Genomic DNA, 13,085 nt, shown 5'->3' with positions numbered 1-13,085 from the left:
CACTCAAACGAGTATAGATAAGAGCATATATGTAGAGATTCCACCTCTTTCAGCAATTTCAGACACGGCCCCTCTGGAGTTTTTCATAGCAGGCAATGGCGAGGATTATATTGATTTGAATAACACATTTATTTTAATGAACTGTAAAGTGGCTGATGAGGATGGCGATGCAATCGAGAAGACGACCAATGTTGGGGTCATCAATTACCCGGTGGCCACCATGTTTTCACAGGTGGATGTGACCCTGGGAGATCGGCTCATTAGTCAAAGCAATACTTACCCCTATAGAGCCAAGATGGAGTGTATCCTTAATTATAGTGAGGAGACATAAGCAAACAGTTCAAAGACACCCCGGGAGCTATGGACGACAAGGGTCCAGAGGGACTCAATAAGGGTTTGCAAAAACGAATGGCCTTTTCAACAGAAGGGCGGACCTTTGAGCTAATGGGGCATATTCATGCAGACATATTTTTCCAAGAAAAACTCATGCTCAACGGGGTAGACATTAAAATTAAAATGATCCATAGTAAAAATGCTTTTTGTCTGATGACCCCTGATACTGAAAAATATAAACTGACCATATTATCGGCCTCACTGTTTGTGAAAAAAGTGTCCGTCTCCCCGGTGGTTAAACTAGGACATGCGCAGGCGTTAATGACGGCAAACGCCAAGTACCCGATCGAAAGAGTCTATATGAAAGTCCACAGTATCCCCGCAGGGACGTGGGTGATGAACCAGGAAAATCTGTTTCTAGGACAGCTCCCAAAACAGGTTATTATTAGGCTCTTGGATAATGCATTTACCGGGGTTTACAACAAGAATCCCTTTAACTTTAAACATTATAACGCGGAATTTATAGCGTTGTACGTCGATGGGGTGCAGGTTCCATCCAGACCTTTTCAACCTGTCTTTGAAAATGGCAATGCTGTTCGTGAATATTACAGTCTAGTATTGGCTACGGGTCGCCATCTCTAGGATCAACCTCTGCTGATCGATCGCTGGGAATATTGCAGCGGTTACACACTGTACGGCTTCAACCTGACCCCTGACGAAGAGTGTGGACAACATTTTTCACTGGTGAAGACGGGCAATATGCGTTTGGAGATGCGTTTCAAGCTGCCTCTACCACGCACTGTAAATATGGTCGTGTATGCTGTGTTTGACAACATTTATTGAGGTGAACCAGAGGAGAAACGTTCTGTATGATTATTATTAAAATGAACACCAGAGAGCTCAACCACATCATGAATGCTATGGCCTGCTCACGGAAACTGTTTCAAGGAGTCTATGCCTGCGACCAGCAGCCTAAATTTAAGATCAAGAATTTACCTGCAATGTACATAATCAACACACACCCTAACAATATGCCCGGAGAACATTGGCTGGCTATCTATCTAAGGGAGGACCACCATGGTGAATTTTTTGATTCCTATGGAAACCCCCCGGATTTCAGACCTTTCCCTCGGAAGATCAATAACTTTCTGCTCAACAACTGTCAAGAAACCATTTACAGCGGTCGTCAAGTACAAAGTCTACAGACCTTCACTTGTGGTCAACACTGTGTTTTTCTTATATCATAGATCTAAAGGAAGGTCATACCCCGATATTATGGCCTTGTACAGCGAGGATTTAGGACAAAATGATAAAAAAGTGGCCGAGTTTGTCAGGACACTGTGGACCCCCCCTTATAACACATTGACTTACAGCCCTAGCCAACCATGTATACAGATGGGGTGTTCTTGCAAGGACTTTAAAAGATGTCATGCGTGTTAAGGTGAAATCATTAGGTGAAATTCAAAAGGTTTGAATCATTAGTTTTGTTTTTATTTAACACAATTCTTATACAAAGCATGGGTTATGTTATAAATAAATGTACAACATTTAAAAATAAAAATAAAAAAAAATTGTCGGGTCATTATTTACAGGGGGGACAAATAAAAACGTGAGATTAATAAGCTTCCCAACGGTGGCTAGATCCTGAGGATAGTCGCTCAGCACGGTCAGAGTAATGAGATGTCGGAGTCACATCAGTCTCCCCCTCTTTACACAGACAGATTTTTTGTAGCGTTTCCTGGTTAGGAACTGTTGATTGGGGCATGTTCAGACAGGCCATCGCATGTAGGAAAGCATTCTAGCCTACAGGTCGGCGACTATCGGGTACCTTATTAGTGCTAGTGACACTCTTCAACAAATCAAACGTGAGAACCTTTGATCAGTTGTCCTTTAAAAACAAATTCACCCTGTTCATTCCAAGCTGTTACCCGTGGTTTCTGAACCATTTTGTGAAGGATATATTCCGCATGTCTTTTGCTTCTGGCAGGCATGTTTCTCAAAACATCAGTTACAACATCTCCCTCTGAACTCTCAACAGGGTTGGTCACCGCAACATCTTTATCAATCGTACACCCCGCATCAGCCCCAGAACCATTTTCTTGAGAGGCCATGGTTAAAGTTAAAGTCTTTTGATCTTTTTCACCCATTTCTTTTAATCCGAACAGACATTCTTATTTATTTCCTTTTCTTTAGCACATACACTGCCGGCCAATTGGGCGGGCACAAACCTGTTCTGAGGCAAAAGTCTTCTGGGGTTTGTGCTTTTAAGTCCACAATCAAGTACCTGTAGAGTTTTTTGGTGGCGTCCTCAAATGCCTCCAAATAGAACTTGGTCTGGTTAGGGTACATTTGACGAGGGTGTTGAAGTCTGTTATCAAAACCACCGCTAATATCCATAAGGCAGAGTGTTATAATCAGTCTTCAACACTCTTTTATTGTACACCACCCTGAACCGTTTGTTTAGTGATCTATTTTCCAACGTGTACCCCTTCTTATTGCAATAGATCTGATTTCTGGCAGTAATAATCTCACGAGGAGGCGCGTCTTTCTCGGTTACAAAACTTTGTACCAGGGTCGTCAGAGACTTGATGTTAATGAGCTTGTTGTTACAATGGTTCAGAGTGAAACCCTTAACTTTCATACATGTCTTACCCGCTGCCGTTCTGTATGCGTAAATCTTAGGACCCCCTGAAACAAACTCCACTATGTGGTTCTGAGGATCTAGTTCGTTCGTTAACTCCCCAAGGTAGTTTCCGAGGGGAGGGACTCAATCCCCTGGTCTGGTGACAGATTACAGAGTCAGTATCATGATAGAGCGTGCGTTCCTGCAGCTGATCCATTAAGTTGTACAGTTCAAGCCGGGCGTAAGCCGTGGTAAAAACCGCTATGAAAACATTGACGTTACCCTGTTTGGTGGGGAAATCTTTAGGGGCCCTCCACTGGACCAGTGCCACACGGTCATTTAAGAATTGAAAGTGTGATACAGCATGTTGTTTGGAAAACACAAATTCTATAAACTGTTCAGGGGTTATAATCAAGGTTGTGTTTAGACGATTATTTCTTTCCCCAAACTTACCCCACAGACTGTTTAAAATCAGTTTGGACATTTGTCTCTTTGCGGGGTTTACAGTTATATTCCCCGGTTCTTGACGGATCCCTTCCTTTTCAAAATATTGCTGAACGTATCGTTCTTTGTCCGTGGCGTCAACACACCAAGAGAGATAGCCTGATGCCTCCTGTTTCCCTTTCAGATGGGTCATAATGTAATCCGCAAAAAGAGTATCAGATTTTTCAGAAAAATGCCAAACCTCATATACCTTACCGACTCTGTAACCTTTCTCCACCGCCTTGTCAAGCTCAATGCTACACCAGACACCCGTCAGCGCTCTCTCTTCATCACTGTGCAGACGAGAGGTAGTCTGATTTTCAGTTTCCACACACGTTCTACACAGAGGGAACATCAATTTTCCCGAACACCTGTAAGGCAACACGGCTAAGAACAGCTCGCGAGGAGGGTACATGGTGACCTTGATCAAACCAAAGTAATGACCGAGTTCGAGAAAGTCACGATAAATGATGGTTGGATGACCCACTGGGTACATTTTGGTCTTGTTGACAAAAGGGTACAGACTGGTGAAATCATAGTAATCTACTCTCTCCCCTTCCTTTACCTCCTAATGTAAACAGATGGCGTTGGTACGACCCCCAAATAACGCATCCCGGGGCTCTAGACGTTCAGGAAAGTCCAAGGTATCCATAAACCGTTGTACCCCCGCATCCTGCTGCTTCAGGGCCGTCCACTCGTGTTCCCAAATCACCAGTACGTTCAAACCATAGGTGTTTTTTAAAGTTTCAATTCGTTCCTGGAAATCATAGTACATATTACCGCAGAGTTTTTGTGTTACTGGGTTAAAGGTGTTTGGGTCGAAGCACTGCGGACAGCCATGTTAAATACAGCCAGCAAACTCATAAGCGGTACGCATCCCGGACATGTCGCTAAAACCGTCTAAGTAGTAAGGCCCCATTTTGACTTCCCCTTCATTTAAAGCATGTCTGATGAAGATGTTATCCCTGACACTCGGGTATTCCAGCCACTGTATGGAGACAGTCGAAAAGTTCTTTTGTCTAGCACGATAGTTGTCAGAAGTGGTGACCACTAGTGTTTTTCTGCAAGAAATTGGCCCGATACATTTTCATGCAGAGAGACACTATGGTCACACTTTGCAAAGGGTCGAGATCTGAGGTGTTGATAACCTCAGCGTGGAAACGCACACAGGCTTCTTTAAGGATCACCACATCATTTTTACAATAAGCGACCATCTCTTCTCTGAAATCAAAAACACCTCCCTTAACCGTATTGTACCATTTAAAGAATTCCGCCCTCTCATGAGACATCATAGTATCGACCCCGTAATAAGAGGCGGGCGGGTAGGACCCTCGATAATTTTGAGTGTCCTTAGTAGTAAGAAAATGGTAGAACCAACCTTTCTTCTGAGCCACAAAACCCAGAGCTTTAGGCAAAGCGCTCAATTTCATGGGGAGGATATTTAACGAGTCTATATAACGTTGGTTGAAAGCTTCGTCGGTGAAACGCATGATCTTGCTACCCAGAGCTATTATTTTTGGGGTCACCCCATTTTCCACCAGATACTTCATCAAAATGTAAGAATCATAACCCTTCGCATTGTGTGCAATAAATGTGTAATTGAGGTATTTTGGACTGCGATACCGTGTAAAGAAATCCCTGACACAACTCTCACCGCTGGCTGACCACTCACGATCCAACATATAAATACAGTGGATATAATTAGGAACGTGGACCCCGTTTTCTTGCCGACATTCAAAATCAAAAAAGACATACCGGTTGTGTGGCGGCTCCTTTTTAACCGGCTGAATAAAGCACTGGTGCTCTGACCCCGGGGTTAAATCAGCATTACAGATCCTGCATCTCGGCTCCAGACATTTGTGTGGTTTAACCTCATGAAAACGGTACTGGAGGCAACACTGCGGGCAATATTTAGTTTGATCACAATAACTCAGTTTTTTAACCCCCTCAACATCTGCCCTCTGTACCTTATGCTCGGAAAAACAGAACGCCAAGAGACAAATCCTTAAACAATCTTTACAGCGGATGGTGGGTGCCAAACCCTTACGACATTGGGGATTGAAACGGACGTTACAGTAACCGTCACAGCGGTGCTTAAGCTTATCATTGAAGGCCTTATAACACCAAGGACAAACGTACGAACAACCCAAAAAAGCCGTCAAACTCTTTATTCCAAAGTAATGACTATCACTTAGGAAGAGAAATGGAGTCTGTGTATGGGTTTCAGGATGCATCTGAAATTTCACAAATACTTCCTTTACCTCTCAACGGTACCACACTACAATTTTTAAAAACAACAACTCCTCAAACTTGGTAATGTCTGAAAAGGCCACCATCTGTTGAGAGTTTAAGCCAGCCCTCTGATGAAGCATTTAAGCCTCTTGCAGAGCTTGGGGTTCAGGCATGTCGGGGGTGAGTAGTTTTATTAAACTGTACGCAAAACAGAGCTTATTGTCCCCACTGGAACTCACCACTAATTGCCTGAGCTTGGTCCTAATTATGTCATTCTTCAAGCATTTCGACAGTCTTCTAAGCGCCCCGCCCTCAGGGTTACGAACCACATTCATTACCAGAGACAGACTTTCATCAGCTAAGATGGCCGCGTTACTGTGCAACAACGCTTTGATTTTAGCCAGAAATTCATCAACATCTAAATTATCTCCACTCAGCATTACAGATCGGTTGCTAAACAAATCATCCCCTCTGAGTTCTAACTGTACAACATCTCGAGGTCTGACCCTTTCAGCAACCTGTTCAAGCATGTTTTGCAAGACCTCGTGAATGTTGACAAATATTTCCGCATAATTGTCACAAATTAAAAGTTCTGCAAAATAAAAAACGCTGAATCATTTCAAAATTGTTATAGGCAGCTCTATCTATAATCATGGGATCACTGGAACTCTTGGACACATCATCATTTTGAACAAAACCGTCACCCCCTACATTCTCACAGAGCATGTCCTCCACAGCCTTATCAGTCTCGGAACCCTCCACATCCCGAACACCGCCACCGCCGCCATCTACAAAACCCCCCTTTTGAGGAGTCTCATTTAAAGCCTGTAAAAGCCCTTCAAAGATATCCAACTGGTTAATGTCAAGATCCTCCTCTATAGAGATGGTGGCTTCTGCCGACATCCTGTGTTCTAATTGACTCAAATCATTTATAACGGTGGCAGAATTTGGTCGGGGTAGCTCCTCCAAAGCCTCCACCATTTCAAACAAATCGGGGTGAACTAGGGGGAGAACCTCTATAGGCGCTACCAGTGGGAGGTGGTTATTTAGATCATTGACCATCTGTAACAGGTCGGGGTTCAACGGTAAGTCTGTTAATTCACGTTGGCTCGGAGGGTTTAATTCTATCGGGGGTAGTTGGTGGTTATTTAAATCATTTACAATTTGTAATAGATCCAGGTTCATTGGAAAATCAGAGGAGTTCACAACAGGGCCGGGGACATTCTCTTGGGAAGGTCTTTTTGGGGCCCTAGCTTGTTCATAATCCTTTAGTTCGTGAGTTCTTTTACCAAGTCCAGACATTTTTTCATTTTTTTTTTTTTTTTTTTCCAATAGCATTTTGTGGCTATTAAAACATTAAATATGGCACAAGGCGTTAGTAAGGGTATTAATAAATGTGTTTTGGCTCTCTATCACCAGGTTGTGGCCCACTAACACAAGTCTTTGATTTTGTAACAAAGTATGTAGCAACTCATGCCGACCTTCAGGAAGTAGCTCCGGGGGCTGGTGGCCTGGCTCGGCTTCAAAGGATGGTCGCTCCGGTAAATCTCGGTCGATGGAGGCAGGGAGCAAGCGTATACTCACGGCCGGAGACCAAGCAGGCCTTTGCGGTGATACCCTGACCAAGCGCGGGGTACTGTTCCGTGTTTCTGTAGCCAAGAAACGGGTCGGGGTGAACGATGTTGAAACCAGACCGGCGGTGTTGGGGGGGGGGGGGGTGTCAGCCCCGACTAACGGCGACCCCTGAGGTTGTTGGGTGGCTGTATTTATTCCGACCGACAATGAGGCGAGCTGAATCTGGGGTGTTGAATTACCTCCAGAAGGCTGTGGCCTGAGTAGATGCTGGGGGGTCTCCAAGACCACCGTGGGGGATCCTCTCGGTGGTCTCATCGGTGAAGATGTTTGATCCCACTTAGACGGAGTAATTGTCCTCAAAAGCTCATCCACCGACTGACTATGCCTAGAGTCTTGGGAAGAATAAAAAATACCTTACATTTATATCTTTAAACGGTGACAGAAATCAAACTTAAAACAACCTGAGCAGGATATTCAAAACCTTTAGCTTTCTTAGACCTTTGAATATAGCCTAAGACATTCACTACACCGCCTTATTATTTACAGACACTATATTTATTAGGACTTAATAAAATCTAAAACCTTATAATAAATGTAAAACAGAGAAGCCGATGTAAATAAGTTGTTTCTTAAATGTTTCTTTAAAAACTGTAATAATATTAATAAAACGCATTTATATACACACACACACCCACAACCACTTTAAAACAGAAGTATAATAGCGGTCGATATGCCAAACAACTTACTAAACCCTTTCGGTCTGCTTAACTTCCTATACAGACGGTACGGCAATCGGCCATTTCTAAACACGCTTCCCAGAAACAAGCCCAGACTGTCCGGACTTCTACAGGTCTTTCCCAGAACCCCCCGCCCTACAGGAAACAGGCTCACATCCCTTAAATATTAACCCTCAACCCTAAGCGGGCAAACAAATCCCTTTTAAAAACATTAAAGTTTGAAAGATCTTACTTACCTCCACAGAATAATTGTTTCTTATGTTTTTCGGCTGGTTTAGCTTTTTGCACCGCTGTGAAGGTAAGAGACGTGTTTAACCTTTAACCATGCCGCTTTATAAAAAGCTTTAACCTCTTATTTACAGACTGCAGATATATACTCACAGCTATCAGATACCGGGGCTGACGGCCTTTCAGATTCTTGAAAGGTTACGGTTCTCGAAGGTAAAACGAAACAAGCCCTCGATGTGGAAGGTCTTTCGTTGTCTCGAACCACGTTTCTTAATACTGTTAGAAAGGATAATTTTTTTTAAATTAACAAAACTGAACTCAAACATCTTACAGAAACGTGATACAAACAACCGGGGGTTTAGTTCTTACCCGGTCGGCAGACAGCCCGTCTAGGGGCAACCACTTCTCTCGGTCGATCCTGGGAGACATTAACCCCGGGCCTTTCGATAGTTTCTGTGTAATTAAAGAGACCGGCATTAATATATGTTAAACCGTTTTCAGAACTCTAATGATCCGCTTCAAAACCACACACACACCCATACATAAGAACCCATGAGCGCAAACGCAAAAAGCTTACCGGCGTTGTTCCAGATGATCTCCTCGGCGTTGGGAATTAACTCCTGTTGACTGGCTGAAAAAAAAATTTTTTACAGAGCTTAAAACAGATGTTATAGCCTTACTTACAATACATGTACACAACACGCTCTGAGTCAATGAAATTAATCTGAAGACTTACCTAAAAACTTGTTTAAATCGAAGTCGCTGATGTTGTTTCCGGCCATTGTTGATCTTTAGTCTTAAATCGAAAGGTCAGTATGAGTCTGTCGAGCTGAAGACCTGACCTTCATACTTATACAGCTGTCCATATGCCGGAGCTGTTTGTCAACTGCCTTGTCAAGCTCAATGCTACACCAGACACCCATCAGCGCTCTCTCTTCATCACTGTGCAGACGAGAGGTAGTCTGATTTTCAGTTTCCACACACGTTCTACACAGAGGGAACATCAATTTTCCCGAACACCTGTAAGGCAACACGGCTAAGAACAGCTCGCGAGGAGGGTACATGGTGACCTTGATCAAACCAAAGTAATGACCGAGTTCGAGAAAGTCACGATAAATGATGGTTGGATGACCCACCGGGTACATTTTGGTCTTGTTGACAAAAGGGTACAGACTGGTGAAATCATAGTAATCTACTCTCTCCCCTTCCTTTACCTCCTAATGTAAACAGATGGCGTTGGTACGACCCCCAAATAACGCATCCCGGGGCTCTAGACGTTCAGGAAAGTCCAAGGTATCCATAAACCGTTGTACCCCCGCATCCTGCTGCTTCAGGGCCGTCCACTCGTGTTCCCAAATCACCAGTACGTTCAAACCATAGGTGTTTTTTAAAGTTTCAATTCGTTCCTGGAAATCATAGTACATATCACCGCAGAGTTTTTGTGTTACTGGGTTAAAGGTGTTTGGGTCGAAGTACTGCGGACAGCCATGTTAAAGACAGCCAGCAAACTCATAAGCGGTACACATCCCGGACATGTCGCTAAAACCGTCTAAGTAGTAAGGCCCCATTTTGACTTCCCCTTCATTTAAAGCATGTCTGATGAAGATGTTATCCCTGACACTCGGGAATTCCAGCCACTGTATGGAGACAGTCGAAAAGTTATTTTGTCTAGCACGATAGTTGTCAGAAGTGGTGACCGCTAGTGTTTTTCTGCAAGAAATTGGCCCGATACATTTTCATGCAGAGAGACGCTATGGTCACACTTTGCAAAGGGTCGAGACCTGAGGTGTTGATAACCTCAGCGTGGAAACGCACACAGGCTTCTTTAAGGATCACCACATCATTTTTACAATAAGCGACCATCTCTTCTCTGAAATCAAAAACACCTCCCTTAACCGTATTGTACCATTTAAAGAATTCCGCCCTCTCATGAGACATCATAGTATCAACCCCGTAATAAGAGGCGGGCGGGTAGGACCCTCGATAATTTTGAGTGTCCTTAGTATTAAGAAAATGGCAGAACCAACCTTTCTTCTGAGCCTCAAAACCCAGAGCTTTAGGCAAAGCGCTCAATTTCATGGGGACGAAATTTAACGAGTCTATATAACGTTGGTTGAAAGCTTCGTCGGTGAAACACATGATCTTGCTACCCAGAGCTATTATTTTTGGGGTCACCCCATTTTCCACCAGATACTTCATCAAAATGTAAGAATCATAACCCTTCGCATTGTGTGCAATAAATGTGTAATTGAGGTATTTTGGACCGCGATACCGTGTAAAGAGATCCCTGACACAACTCTCACCGCTGGCTGACCACTCACGATCCAACATATAAATACAGTGGATATAATTAGGAACGTGGACCCCGTTTTCTTGCCGACATTCAAAATCAAAAAAGACATACCGGTTGTGTGGCGGCTCCTTTTTAACCGGCTGAATAAAGCACTGGTGCTCGGACCCCGGGGTTAAATCAGCATTACAGATCCTGCATCTCGGCTCCAGACATTTGTGTGGTTTAACCTCATGAAAACGGTACTGGAGGCAACACTGCGGGCAATATTTAGTTTGATCACAATAACTCAGTTTTTTAACCCCCTCAACATCTGCCCTCTGTACCTTATGCTCGGAAAAACAGAACGCCAAGAGACAAATCCTTAAGCAATCTTTACAGCGGATGGTGGGTGCCAAACCCTTACGACATTGGGGATTGAAACAGACGTTACAGTAACCGTCACAGCGGTGCTTAAGCTTATCATTGAAGGCCTTATAACACCAAGGACAAACGTACGAACAACCCAAAAAAGCCGTCAAACTCTTTATTCCAAAGTAATGACTATCACTTAGGAAGAGAAACGGAGTCTGTGTATGGGTTTCAGGATGCATCTGAAATTTCACAAATACTTCCTTTACCTCACAACGGTACCACACTACAATTTTTAAAGACAACAACTCCTCAAACTTGGTAATGTCTGAAAAGGCCACCATCTGTTGAGAGTTTAAGCCAGCACTCTGATGAAGCATTTAAGCCTCTTGCAGAGCTTGGGGTTCAGGCATGTCGGGGGTGAGTAGTTTTATTAAACTGTACGCAAAACAGAGCTTATTGTCCCCACTGGAACTCACCACTAATTGCCTGAGCTTGGTCCTAATTATGTCGTTCTTCAAGCATTTCGACAGTCTTCTAAGCGCCCCGCCCTCAGGGTTACGAATCACATTCATTACCAGAGACAGACTTTCATCAGCTGAGATGGCCGCGTTACTGTGCAACAACGCTTCGATTTTAGCCAGAAATTCATCAACATCTAAATTATCTCCACTCAGCATTACAGATCGGTTGCTAAACAAATCATCCCCTCTGAGTTCTAACTGTACAACATCTCGAGGTCTGACCCTTTCAGCAACCTGTTCAAGCATGTTTTGCAAGACCTCGTGAATGTTGACAAATATTTCCGCATAATTGTCACAAATTAAAAGTTCTGCAAAATAAAAAACGCTGAATCATTTCAAAATTGTTATAGGCAGCTCTATCTATAATCATGGGATCACTGGAACTCTTGGACACATCATCATTTTGAACAAAACCGTCACCCCCTACATTCTCACAGAGCATGTCCTCCACAGCCTTATCAGTCTCGGAACCCTCCACATCCCGAACACCGCCACCGCCGCCATCTACAAAACCCCCCTTTTGAGGAGTCTCATTTAAAGCCTGTAAAAGCCCTTCAAAGATATCCAACTGGTTAATGTCAAGATCCTCCTCTATAGAGATGGTGGCTTCTGCCGACATCCTGTGTTCTAATTGACTCAAATCATTTATAACGGTGGCAGAATTTGGTCGGGGTAGCTCCTCCAAAGCCTCCACCATTTCAAACAAATCGGGGTGAACTAGGGGGAGAACCTCTATAGGCGCTACCAGTGGGAGGTGGTTATTTAGATCATTGACCATCTGTAACAGGTCGGGGTTCAACGGTAAGTCTGTTAATTCACGTTGGCTCGGAGGGTTTAATTCTATCGGGGGTAGTTGGTGGTTATTTAAATCATTTACAATTTGTAATAGATCCAGGTTCATTGGAAAATCAGAGGAGTTCACAACAGGGCCGGGGACATTCTCTTGGGAAGGTCTTTTTGGGGCCCTAGCTTGTTCATAATCCTTTAGTTCGTGAGTTCTTTTACCAAGTCCAGACATTTTTTCATTTTTTTTTTTTTTTTTTTTTTCCAATAGCATTTTGTGGCTATTAAAACATTAAATATGGCACAAGGCGTTAGTAAGGGTATTAATAAATGTGTTTTGGCTCTCTATCACCAGGTTGTGGCCCACTAACACAAGTCTTTGATTTTGTAACAAAGTATGTAGCAACTCATGCCGACCTTCAGGAAGTAGCTCCGGGGGCTGGTGGCCTGGCTCGGCTTCAAAGGATGGTCGCTCCGGTAAATCTCGGTCGATGGAGGCAGGGAGCAAGCGTATACTCACGGCCGGAGACCAAGCAGGCCTTTGCGGTGATACCCTGACCAAGCGCGGGGTACTGTTCCGTGTTTCTGTAGCCAAGAAACGGGTCGGGGTGAACGATGTTGAAACCAGACCGGCGGTGTTGGGGGGGGGGGGGTGTCAGCCCCGACTAACGGCGACCCCTGAGGTTGTTGGGTGGCTGTATTTATTCCGACCGACAATGAGGCGAGCTGATTCTGGGGTGTTGAATTACCTCCAGAAGGCTGTGGCCCGAGTAGATGCTGGGGGGTCTCCAAGACCACCGTGGGGGATCCTCTCGGTGGTCTCATCGGTGAAGATGTTTGATCCCACTTAGACGGAGTAATTGTCCTCAAAAGCTCATCCACCGACTGACTATGCCTAGAGTCTTGGGAAGAATAAAAAATACCTT

The sequence above is a fragment of the Amia ocellicauda genome, chromosome 12 (genome assembly GCF_036373705.1).
Source record: "Amia ocellicauda isolate fAmiCal2 chromosome 12, fAmiCal2.hap1, whole genome shotgun sequence".
Lineage (NCBI taxonomy): Eukaryota > Metazoa > Chordata > Actinopteri > Amiiformes > Amiidae > Amia > Amia ocellicauda.
Note: the sequence above shows the minus strand (reverse complement) of the source record.